Here is a 12,560-nt window from a genome sequence, read left to right on the forward strand (position 1 = left end):
TTTGCTGTAAATTTCAATTTTTTTGGTTAAGTAGTTTTTGAATTACAGGAGTTTGAAAATACGGTTCTAGTAATAAAAAAAAACGTTCATCCTGGTTTAGGGTCATCCATTACGTTTAAATAACTTTTTACTGATGAGGTCTAGAAGGACGAAACTTTCCACAATAGTACCTCATATATCAAGTAATATTTACTGTAAATTTCAATTTTTTTGGTCAAGTAGTTTTTGGATTACAGGAGTTTCAAAATACGGTTCTAGTAATAAAAATAAACGTTCATCCTGGAATAAGGTCTCCATTACATTTAAATAACTTTTTACTGATGAGGTCTAGAAGAACGAAACTTTCAACAATAGTACCTCATATGTCAAGTAATATTTGCTGTAAATTTTAATTTTTTTGGTCAAGTAGTTTTTGGATTACAGGAGTTTCAAAATACGGTTCAAGTAATAAAAAAAAACGTTCATCCTGGTATAAGGTCTCCATTACATTTAAATAACTTTTTACTGATGAGGTCTAGAAGGACGAAACTTTCAGCAATAGTACCTCATATATCAAGTAATATTTGCTGTAAATTTCAATTTTTTTGGTCAAGTAGTTTTTGGATTACAGGAGTTTCAAAATACGGTTCAAGTAATAAAAAAAAACGTTCATCCTGGTATAAGGGCTCCATTACGTTTAAATAACTTTTTACTGATGAGGTCTAGAAGGACGAAACTTTCAGCAATGGTACCTCATATATCAGGTAATAATTGCTGTAAATTTCAATTTTTTTGGTTAAGTAGTTTTTGAATTACAGGAGTTTAAATGTACTGTTCGAGTAATAAAAATAAACGTTCATCCTAGAATAAGGTCTCCATTACATTTAAATAACTTTTTACTGATGAGGTCTAGAAGGACGAAACTTTCAACAGTAGTACCTCATATGTCACGTAATATTTGCTGTAAATTTCAATTTTTTTGGTCAAGTAGTTTTTAAATTACAGGAGTTTCAAAATACGGTTCAAGTAATAAAATAAACGTTCATCCTGGAATAAGGTCTCCATTACATTTAAATAACTTTTTACTGATGAGGTCTAGAAGGACGAAACTTTCAGCAATAGTACCTCACATGTCAAGTAATATTTGCTGTAAATTTCAATTTTTTTGCTCAAGTAGTTTTTGAATTACAGGAGTTTCAAAATACGGTTCTAGTAATAAAAATAAACGTTCATCCTGGAATAAGGTCTCCATTACATTTAAATAACTTTTTACTGATGAGGTCTAGAAGGATGAAACTTTCAACAATAGTACCTCATATGTCAAGTAATATTTGCTATAAATTTCATTTTTCTAAGTTAAAAAGTTTTTGAGTTATAAGTCTTTAAATATAGAGCCCTTGTAATAAGAAAAAACGTAAATCCTGGTACAAGGTCGTCATTATCTTCAAATAACTTTTGACTAATGAGACCCAGAAGTATGAAACTTGCACCAATAGCACTTCATATATGAAGTAATATTTTCTATAAATTTCAATTTTTTTGGCTAAGTGGTTTTTGAATTATAGGAGTTTAAAGGTACTGTCCGGGTAACAAGAAAATTCACTCATCCTGGTATAAGGTCTCCATTACGTTTAAATAACTTTTAACTGATGAGGCCTAGAAAGACGAAACTTTTACCAACGGTACCTCATAGCCCACGTAACATTTGTGAAAAATTTCAATTTTTTTCCCCAAGTAGTTTTTGAGTTTCAAATATAAGTAACAAGCTAAAAAATTCACGCCTCATTGCTCCTGACTGATGAGGCCCAAAAAAACGAAACGTGCAAAATAAATACCTCAACCACCAACTGTTTTAACTACGATTTAAATTGTGGCCCAACAAATTACCTCCTCGCCCTAGCTCTAGTACTAATAATGAACTCACAGCACTGCTTCATACCCATGGCACACGTTAATGGTGACACGTCGGTACTGAGCGTCGGTACCATAATATTATGGATATATAGTTGAAATTCTTCTTTTTTTTTATTTTTATTTTGGCCGGTTTGAAATTTGATTTATCGGCGGGAAATTCAAATGTGCATTTTTGTTTTGTCGGGGACCATCAACGGGGTGGCCCCGTTTCAGGAGGTTACCGGCCACATAAAGTCGCTCGTTAATTCTAATTAATTATTTTTCTTATTGATTCTAATTAACGCGTCCAACTAGAGAAACTCGTTGGCATTGATTGAAGGATCTGGGCTACGGATTTAGTAAATTAAATTAATTAGTTTTGCGTACCAGATCCTGTTCTATAGTTGACCATTTTGGCCCCTTTTATCGCCCTGTATTGACACCACGACCGCGAATCTCCCACTGACGTGACGTAGGGAAGGAAAAAAGGGTTGAGAAAACATCCCAGTTTTTTTTTCTCATCGATTTTGTTGTTTACTGTACCTGAGACGTTCGTTTGTTTATGCAGCAGTAGAGGAAAAAATGTGTCAAGAGGGAGTTTTTTTGAAGAAAATTCAAAGAAAATGCAAATTTTGTTCGAATTGCTTTGAAGCTTTTATGAGGTTATAGGCACGTTCATAGTTAATTGGACAGAGAAGACCGGAAGTTAATTGGCCTTTTGGTTTATGAGTTACGAAGGTTTTTCTGAGGGTGGTCTGGAAAAAGTTTAAACCATTCTTAAAAATTTAAAATAAGACCAATTTATTTGAAACTTCTGCAAGTTTTAAAGAAATGTATTGTTAATAATTGGAAAAAGGTTGTAAATTAATTGGTCCATTATTTTATTAATTATGATTTTTTTGCAAGAAAAAGTCTAAGAATTATTTTAGTTCATCTTTGAAAATTCATAAAAAATTCAAATCAAGACCAATTTACTTGAAACTTCTGCAAGTTTTAAAGAGATCTATTGTTAATAATTGGGAAAAGGTTGTAAGTTAATTGGTCCATTATTTTTTTAATTATAATTTTTTTTCCAAAAAAAGTCTAAGAATTATTTTAGTTCAACTTTAAAAATTCATAAAAAACTCAAATCAAAACCAATTTACTTGAAACCTCTGCAAGTTTTAAAAAAAACAATTGTTAATAATTGGGAAAAGGTTGTAAGTTAATTGGTCCATTATTTTTTTAATTATGATTTTTTTTCCAAAAAAAGTCTAAGAATTATTTTACTTCAACTTTGAAAATTCATAAAAAACTCAAATCAAAACCAATTTACTTGAAACCTCTGCAAGTTTTAAAAAAAACAATTGTTAATAATTGGGAAAAGGTTGTAAGTTAATTGGTCCATTATTTTTTTAATTATGATTTTTTTTCCAAAAAAAGTCTAAGAATTATTTTACTTCAACTTTGAAAATTCATAAAAAATTCAAATCAAGACCAATTTACTTAAAACTTCTGCAAGTTTTAACGAAATCTATTGTTAATAATTGGGAAAAGGTTGTAAGTTAATTGGTCCATTATTTTATTAATTATGATTTTTTTGCAAGAAAAAGTCTAAGAATTATTTTAGTTCATCTTTGAAAATTCATAAAAAATTCAAATCAAGACCAATTTACTTGAAACTTCTGCAAGTTTTAAAGAAGTCTATTGTTAATAATTGGGAAAAGGTTGTAAATTAATTGGTCCATTATTTTTTTAATTATGATTTTTTTTCCAAAAAAAGTCTAAGAATTATTTTAGTCCAACTTTGAAAATTCATAAAAAATTCAAATCATGACCAATTTACTTGAAACTTCTGCAAGTTTTAAAGAAGTCAATTGTTAATAATTGGGAAAAGGTTGTAAGTTAATTGGTCCATTATTTTTTTAATTATGATTTTTTTTCCAAAAAAAGTCTAAGAATTATTTTAGTCCAACTTTGAAAATTCATAAAAAATTCAAATCATGACCAATTTGCTTAAAACTTCTGCAAGTTTTAAAGAAGTCAATTGTTAATAATTGGGAAAAGGTTGTAAGTTAATTGGTCCATTATTTTTTTAATTATGATTTTTTTTCCAAAAAAAGTCTAAGAATTATTTTAGTTCAACTTTGAAAATTCATAAAAAATTCAAATCAAGACCAATTTACTTGAAACTTCTGCAAGTTTTAAAGAAATCAATTGTTAATAATTGGGAAAAGGTTGTAAGTTAATTGGTCCATTATTTTTTTAATTATGATTTTTTTAAGAAAAAAAGTCTAAAAATTATTTTAGTTCAACTTTGAAAATTCATAAAAAATTCAAATCAAGACCAATTTACTTGAAACTTCTGCAAGTTTTAAAGAAAATCTATTGTTAATAATTGGGAAAAGGTTGTAAGTTAATTGGTCCATTATTTTTTTAATTATATTTTTTTTCCAAAAAAAGTCTAAGAATTATTTTAGTTCAACTTTGAAAATTCATAAAAAATTCAAATCAAGACCAATTTACTTGAAACTTCTGCAAGTTTTAAAGAAATCTATTGTTAATAATTGGGAGAAGGTTGTAAGTTAATTGGTCCATTATTTTTTTAATTATGATTTTTTTCCAAAAAAAGTCTAAGAATTATTTTAGTTCAACTTTGAAAATTCATAAAAAATTCAAATCAAGACCAATTTACTTAAAACTTCTGCAAGTTTTAACGAAATCTATTGTTAATAATTAGGAAAAGGTTGTAAGTTAATTGGTCCATTATTTTTTTAATTATGATTTTTTTCCAAAAAAAGTCTAAGAATTATTTTAGTTCAACTTTGAAAATTCATAAAAAATTCAAATCAAGACCAATTTACTTGAAACTTCTGCAAGTTTTAAAGAAATCTATTGTTAATAATTGGGAGAAGGTTGTAAGTTAATTGGTCCATTATTTTTTTAATTATGATTTTTTTTCCAAAAAAAGTCTAAGAATTATTTTACTTCAACTTTGAAAATTCATAAAAAATTCAAATCAAGACCAATTTACTTGAAACTTCTGCAAGTTTTAAAGAAATCAATTGTTAATAATTGGGAAAAGGTTGTAAGTTAATTGGTCCATTATTTTTGAAGTTATGATTTTTTTTCTAAAAAAATGCCCAAAAATTTTTGTAGTGCAACTTCAAAAATTCAAATCAAGTCCGATTGACCCGAAACTTACACGAATCATACCCACACCTATGGACAATCAAACGGTACAAAAAAACCATCAGTCAACTGGCCTTCGCCTCTCAAACTCGTGACTTTTCCAAAAAACAACTCGTCACTTCCAAAAATCACTCTGACGCCACCGTCCCTTCCCCCCCCGTTCCCCCTTTACACTTCTCTAAATTTAAAAAAAAAACTGAACCTTGGCATTACAAATTCCAACTTATTAAACACGGAAGAGTATTTTTAATCCACTCGCATCCATACCAAGAGGATTGGAAACATTCTGAGATTTAAAAAAAAAAAAATTATTTTTTTTTTTACAACAGTTTCCATGGGGCCCCCCGCAGTTGACCCCGAAGGGCCTCGATGACGTCACGGGCGTCGCAGGGCGTGCGCCGCGTCTCCCGTGACGTCAGCCCGAGGACCGAATCGGGTCGAGGGGGAAGACAAGGGGGAGGGAGGGGGGACCAACTCGTTCTTCCTTTTTTTTTCTTAGTATCCCCCGATGCTGGACCGGTGGCGAAAACTCCACTCACACTTTTCCAGAGTTTACTTGATTATGATAAGGGTGCACTGTGTTCCTGGACATATATATATATATGTATCTGAGATCCAGATCTTTTTATAAACAAATGCCTATACAGTTAATTTTAGAACTGGCTTTGGTTGTTTATATGCGGGCATAGTTCGGGCAGATTGATATAAATATTCCCGTGGTGTGACGTTTAAATAAACAATTTTAATTTTTTTTTCCACTCCCTCCCCCCCGTATGATGATTGTTTTTCTGGAAAATGCCGCGGCTATTTTCAGACAATTAATGTACTTCCCATTAAGTCGAAACGAAACATCTGGAGGATTCAATTTTTTTTTTATAGAGATAAAACAAAAGAATGCGTGAGTGTTGTTTGTTTGTTTGTTTTTTGGTAAGGGAGGCTTACCTGGGCGGGGCAATGGGCCTCGCGTCCTGTCGCGGCCGGAGGACGGGGGTAAGCCCCCATTTCTCCAACTGCTCGAAGCGGGCAATGGTGCGGCCCCTCACTCACCTCACTGCGTTAATTATTTCGTCTCTCATATATAAAAACGTGCCTCACACTACTACCCCCCTCCCACCACCGCCAATCCCTCAAACTCACTAAATGAACAATAATAGTGAGGGAGTAGTAGATAATAACGAGAGAGAGAAAAAAACGATCCCGACGTCGAGATTAGAGCGTCGTCGTCGTCAGAGGCTCCGGATCTGTCCATGGAAAGCCATCTTCCATATTGGATAGTGCGCGATGGCATCCCTCTCTTATTAAGGGCCTTGTTGCCAAAACGGGAAATTCAATTAGGAAATTACTATACTGCCCAAACGGGAATCAATCCTGAAGGGCCTCCTCACTGCCCTCACTGTCTTCTTTCAATTATTAAACTCTCTGCACTCACTCACTCACTTTTAATAATAATAGATACAGTGTCCCACCGAGAAGTGGCCGTCCCCGCGGGGTTTAAAATGGGCGAAAGACAAAAGGGCGGCGGCTTCGGGGGCGACTTAAAGGGGGGCTGATGGGCCCCCTCGGTGGCCCCATTGCGGGGGGGTTCGCGCGCGTGTGTCACGGGGCGGGGGGGGATACGCTGACGTCACGCGGAGGACACACGCTCGGCTTCCGCGGTCGCCGACTGACTGAAGGGGATCCCGAAGGATCGGGCGGGATCGACGGGAGTCGGCTCGGGTCGGATTTGACGAGGGCGCCGTTGCCGGTTCGGGGGAGTTTTTGGGGAAAAGGGCGGCCGTGGGAGATAAGGGCGGCGGCGGCAAGGGGGTGAGGAACAGGGGGGCGGGTTTTTATAATGATTTTCCGCAGGAATTTATCGTTCGCGGGGGGTCGTTTCTCTTGCGTTTTTTTTTTTTTTGGGGTGAGATTGATGTTCGAATGAGGGTTTTCCGAAAGTTTGATGTGGAATTGTTATTGGGTTTATATGGTGGGAAAATCGAAAAATTGTCGAAATTGTGGAAAATTGGGGTGTAACTTTCTTATGGTGCGTTTTTCAAAAATGTTGTACTAAGGTTTTTTGAGGCCCTTTGAATGGTTTATTAATTTGTAGAAAAAAAATTGAATTTTTTGAAAAAAAAACTTTTTCAATTTTTTCGCCGAAAATGTTCTTGTTTTTTGAAAATCGCTCATAACTTCTGTATTTTCGAATTTACGAAAAAATACTATTTTACATAACCTATAGCATTTTTAAAAAGGAATCTAATGGTAAAAGAAAATTTTAAATTTTCCCATTAGTTTTTGAGAAAATTGGAAAAAACTGTTTAGAGGTTTTTCCCAATTTTCCAGAAAACTAGTGCAGTTAAAAATTATTTTTCTTTTGCATCTATTGCGCGTTGACATTCCAAACAACTTTTATTAAAACAATTTTTTGCTACAGTCAATAGTTTTCCAGGAAAAAAATAAAAACCGAAATTATGAACATTTTTCCAGGGGTACCCCTGTCGATTTTTGAAGGGAGAAATTTGGCTGTAACTTTTTTATAATACATTTTTCAAAAAAAAGTTATTAAGCTTTTTTAAAGGATTTTGAATGTTCTATCGATGTGCCAAAAAAAAAATTAAAATTTTTTGAAAAATTTTTTTTTTCCATTTTTCACCAAAAATTTGCCAATTTTGGAAAAATCGCTTATAACTCCTTTATTTTGAAATTTACGACTAAAAGTTATTCTACAAAATTTATAGTATTTTTAACTAGGAATCTAATGGTATAAAAAAATTTTCAATTTTTCCAATAGTTTTCGAGAAAATGTAGGAAAACTGTTAAGAGGTTTTTCCCAATTTTCCGGAAAACCAGTGCAGATCAAAATTATTTTTCTTTTGCATCTATTGCGCATTGATATTCCAAACAACTTTCATTAAAACAATTTTTTTCTCCAGCCAATAGTTTTCCAGGAAAAAAATAAAAACCAAAATTATGAACATATTTCCAGGGGTACCCCTGTCGATTTTTGAAAGAAAGAATTTTTAGGAAAATTGAGCATAACTTTTTTTTGGTACATTTTCCAAAAAAGTTTTATTAAGCTTTTCTGAAGGATTTTTAATGCTCTATCGATGTGCCAAAAAAAAATTGCAATTTTTTGAAAAATTTTTTTTTTTCAATTTTTCACAAAAAAATTGCCAATTTTGGAAAAATCGTTTATAACTCCTTTATTTTGAAATTTACGACTAAATGCTATTCTATAAAATTTATAGTATTTTTGACTAAGAATCTAATGGTACAAGAAAATTCTCAATTTTTCCAATCGTTTTCGAGAAAATGTAGGAAAACTGTTAAGAGGTTTTTCCCAATTTTCCGGAAAACCAGTGCAGTTAAAAATGATTTTTCTTTTGCATCTGTTGCGCATTGACATTCCAAACAAGTTTTATTAAAACAATTTTTTTCTCCAGCCAATAGTTTTCCAGGAAAAAAATAAAAACCGAAATTATGAACATTTTTCCAGGGGGACCCCTGTCGATTTTTTGAACCAGACATTTTGGGAAATATGGGTATAACTTTTTTATGACCCATTTTCCAAAAAAAAGTTATTAAGCTTTTTTGAAGGATTTTGGATGTTCTATCGATGTGCCAAAAAAAATTTTTAATTTTTTGAAAAAATTTTTTTTTTCAATTTTTCACCAAAAATTTGGTAATTTTTGAAAAATCGTTCATAGCTCCTTTATTATGAAATTTACGACTAAAAGTTATTTTACAGAATTTATAGTATTTTTGACTAGGAATCTAATGCTACAAGAAAATTGTCAATTTTTCCAATAGTTTTCGAGAAAATGTAGGAAAACTGTTAAGAGGTTTTTCCCAATTTTCCGGAAAACCAGTGCAGATAAAACTTATTTTTCTTTTGCATCTATTGCGCGTTGACATTCCAAACAACTTTTATTAAAACAATTTTTTCCTACAGCCAATAGTTTTCCAGGAAAAAAATAAAAACCAAAATTACGAACATTTTTCCAGGGATACCCCTGTCGATTTTTGAAAGAAAGAATTTTTGGGAAAATTGAGCATAACTTTTTTTTGGTACATTTTCCAAAAAAAAGTTAATAAGCTTTTTTAACGTATTTTAGATATTTTATCGATGTGCCAAAAAAAAATTTTAATTTCTTGAAAAAATTTTTTTTTTCAATTTTTCACCAAAAATTTGGTAATTTTTGAAAAATCGTTCATAGCTCCTTTATTATGAAATTTACGAGTAAATGTTATTCTACAAAATTTATAGTATTTTTGACTAGGAATCTAATGGTGTAAAAAAATTGTCAATTTTTCCAATAGTTTTCGAGAAAATGTAGGAAAACTGTTAAGAGGTTTTTCCCAATTTTCCGGAAAACTAGTGCAGTTAAAAATTATTTTTCTTTTGCATCTATTGAGCATTGATATTCCAAACAACTTTTATTAAAACAATTTTTTCCTACAGCCAATAGTTTTCCAGGAAAAAAATGAAAACCGAAATTATTAAGATTTTTCCAGGCATATCCCTGTCAATTTTTGAAGGGAGAAATTTGGCTGTAACTTTTATATAATACATTTTTCAAAAAAAAGTTATTAAGCTTTTTTGAAGGATTTTAGATGTTCTATCGATGTAAAAAAAAAAAATTGAAATTTTTTGAAAAAATTTTTTTTTCCATTTTTCACAAAAAATTTTCCAATTTTGGAAAAATCGCTTATAACTCCCTTATCTTGAAATTTACGAGTAAATGTTATTCTACAGAATTTATAGTATTTTTGACTAGGAATCTAATGGTACAAGAAAATTGTCAATTTTTCCAATAGTTTTCGAGAAAATGTAGGAAAACTGTTAAGAGGTTTTTCCCAATTTTCCGGAAAACTAGTGCAGTTAAAAATTATTTTTCTTTTGCATCTATTGCGCGTTGACATTCCAAACAACTTTTATTAAAACAATTTTTTGCTACAGCCAATAGTTTTCCAGGAAAAAAATAAAAACCAAAATTACGAACATTTTTCCAGGCATATCCCTGTCGATTTTTGAAGGGAGAAATTTGGCTGTAACTTTTTTATAATACATTTTTCAAAAAAAAGTTATTAAGCTTTTTTGAAGGATTTTAGATGTTCTATCGATGTGCCAAAAAAAAATTAAAATTTTTTGAAAAATTTTTTTTTTCCATTTTTCACAAAAAATTTTCCAATTTTGGAAAAATCGTTCATAGCTCCTTTATTCTGAAATTTACGACTAAAAGTTATTCTACAAAATTTATAGTATTTTTGACTAGGAATCTAATGGTACAAGAAAATTGTCAATTTTTCCAATAGTTTTCGAGAAAATGTAGGAAAACTGTTAAGAGGTTTTTCCCAATTTTCCGGAAAACTAGTGCAGATAAAAATTATTTTTCTTTTGCATCTATTGCGCATTGATATTCCAAACAACTTTTATTAAAACAATTTTTTTCTCCAGCCAATAGTTTTCCAGAAAAAAAATAAAAACCGAAATTATGAACATTTTTCCAGGGGTACGTACCCCTGTCGATTTTTTAAAGAAAGAATTTTGGGGAAAATTGAGCATAACTTTTTTTTGGTACATTTTCCAAAAAAGTTTTATTAAGCTTTTTTGAAGGATTTTTAATGCTCTATCGATGTGCCAAAAAAATTTTTTAATTTTTTGAAAAAAATTTTTTTTTCAATTTTTCACAAAAAAATTTGCCAATTTTGGAAAAATCGTTCATAGCTCCATTATTTTGAAATTTACGACTAAATGTTATTCTACAAAATTTATAGTATTTTTAACTAGGAATCTAATGATACAAAAAAATTGTCAATTTTTCCAATAGTTTTCGAGAAAATGTAGAAAAACTGTTTAGAGGTTTTTCCCAATTTTCCAGAAAACTGGTACAGATAAAAAATATTTTTCTTCTGCATCTATTGCGCATTGACATTCCAAACAACTTTTATTAAAACAATTTTTTCCTACAGCCAATAGTTTTCCAGGAAAAAAATAAAAACCAAAATTATGAACATTTTTCCAGGGGTACCCCTGTCGATTTTTGAAAAAAATAATTTTTGGGAAAATTGAGTATAACTTTTTTTTGGTACATTTTCCAAAAAAGTTTTATTAAGCTTTTCTGAAGGATTTTTAATGCTCTATCGATGTGCCAAAAAAAAATTGCAATTTTTTGAAAAAATTTTTTTTTTCAATTTTTCACAAAAAAATTGCCAATTTTGGAAAAATCGTTTATAACTCCTTTATTCTGAAATTTACGACTAAAATTTATTCTACAAAATTTATAGTATTTTTAACTAGGAATCTAATGGTATAAAAAAATTGTCAATTTTTCCAATAGTTTTCGAGAAAATGTAGGAAAACTGTTAAGAGGTTTTTCCCAATTTTCCGGAAAACTAGTATAGATAAAAATTATTTTTCCTTTGCATCTATTGCGCATTGATATTCCAAACAACTTTTACTAAAACAATTTTTTTCTCCAGCCAATAGTTTTCCAGAAAAAAAATAAAAACCGAAATTATGAACATTTTTCCAGGGGTACCCCTGTCAATTTTTGGAGGAAAAAATTTTTGGGAAAATTGAGCATAACTTTTTTTTGGTACATTTTCCAAAAAAGTTTTATTAAGCTTTTCTGAAGGATTTTTAATGCTCTATCGATGTGCCAAAAAAAAATTAAAATTTTTTTAAAAATTTTTTTTTTCCATTTTTCACAAAAAATTTTCCAATTTTGGAAAAATCGTTCATAGCTCCTTTATTCTAAAATTTACGACTAAAAGTTATTTTACAGAATTTATAGTATTTTTGACTAGGAATCTAATGGTACAAGAAAATTGTCAATTTTACCAATAGTTTTCGAGAAAATGTAGGAAAACTGCTAAGAGGTTTTTCCCAATTTTCCGGAAAACTAGTGCAGATAAAAATTATTTTTCTTTTGCATCTATTGCGCATTGATATTCCAAACAACTTTTATTAAAACAATTTTTTCCTACAGCCAATAGTTTTCCAGGAAAAAAATGAAAACCGAAATTATTAAGATTTTTCCAGGCATATCCCTGTCAATTTTTGAAGGGAGAAATTTGGCTGTAACTTTTTTATAATACATTTTTCAAAAAAAAGTTATTAAGCTTTTTTGAAGGATTTTAGATGTTCTATCGATGTAAAAAAAAAAATTGAAATTTTTTGAAAAAAATTTTTTTTCCATTTTTCACAAAAAATTTTCCAATTTTGGAAAAATCGCTTATAACTCCCTTATCTTGAAATTTACGAGTAAATGTTATTCTACAGAATTTATAGTATTTTTGACTAGGAATCTAATGGTACAAGAAAATTGTAAATTTTTCCAATAGTTTTTGAGAAAATGTAGGAAAACTGTTTAGAGGTTTTTCCCAATTTTCCGGAAAACTGGTACAGATAAAAATTATTTTTCTTTTGCATCTATTGCGCATTGATATTCCAAACAACTTTTATGAAAACAATTTTTTCCTACAGCCAATAGTTTTCCAGAAAAAAAATAAAAACCGAAATTATGAACATT

The 12,560-nt window shown here is 30.3% G+C and overlaps 1 protein-coding gene across 2 annotated transcripts in view; it reads right to left on the minus strand.

Annotated features, from left to right (window-relative positions):
- LOC126747124 (potassium voltage-gated channel protein Shaker) overlaps positions 1-12,560 on the minus strand; it is an 80,597-nt gene that overhangs the window by 37,804 nt on the left and 30,233 nt on the right. The window lies entirely within an intron of this gene.

The sequence above is a fragment of the Anthonomus grandis genome, chromosome 19 (assembly GCF_022605725.1).
Source record: "Anthonomus grandis grandis chromosome 19, icAntGran1.3, whole genome shotgun sequence".
Taxonomy (NCBI): Eukaryota; Metazoa; Arthropoda; class Insecta; order Coleoptera; family Curculionidae; genus Anthonomus; species Anthonomus grandis.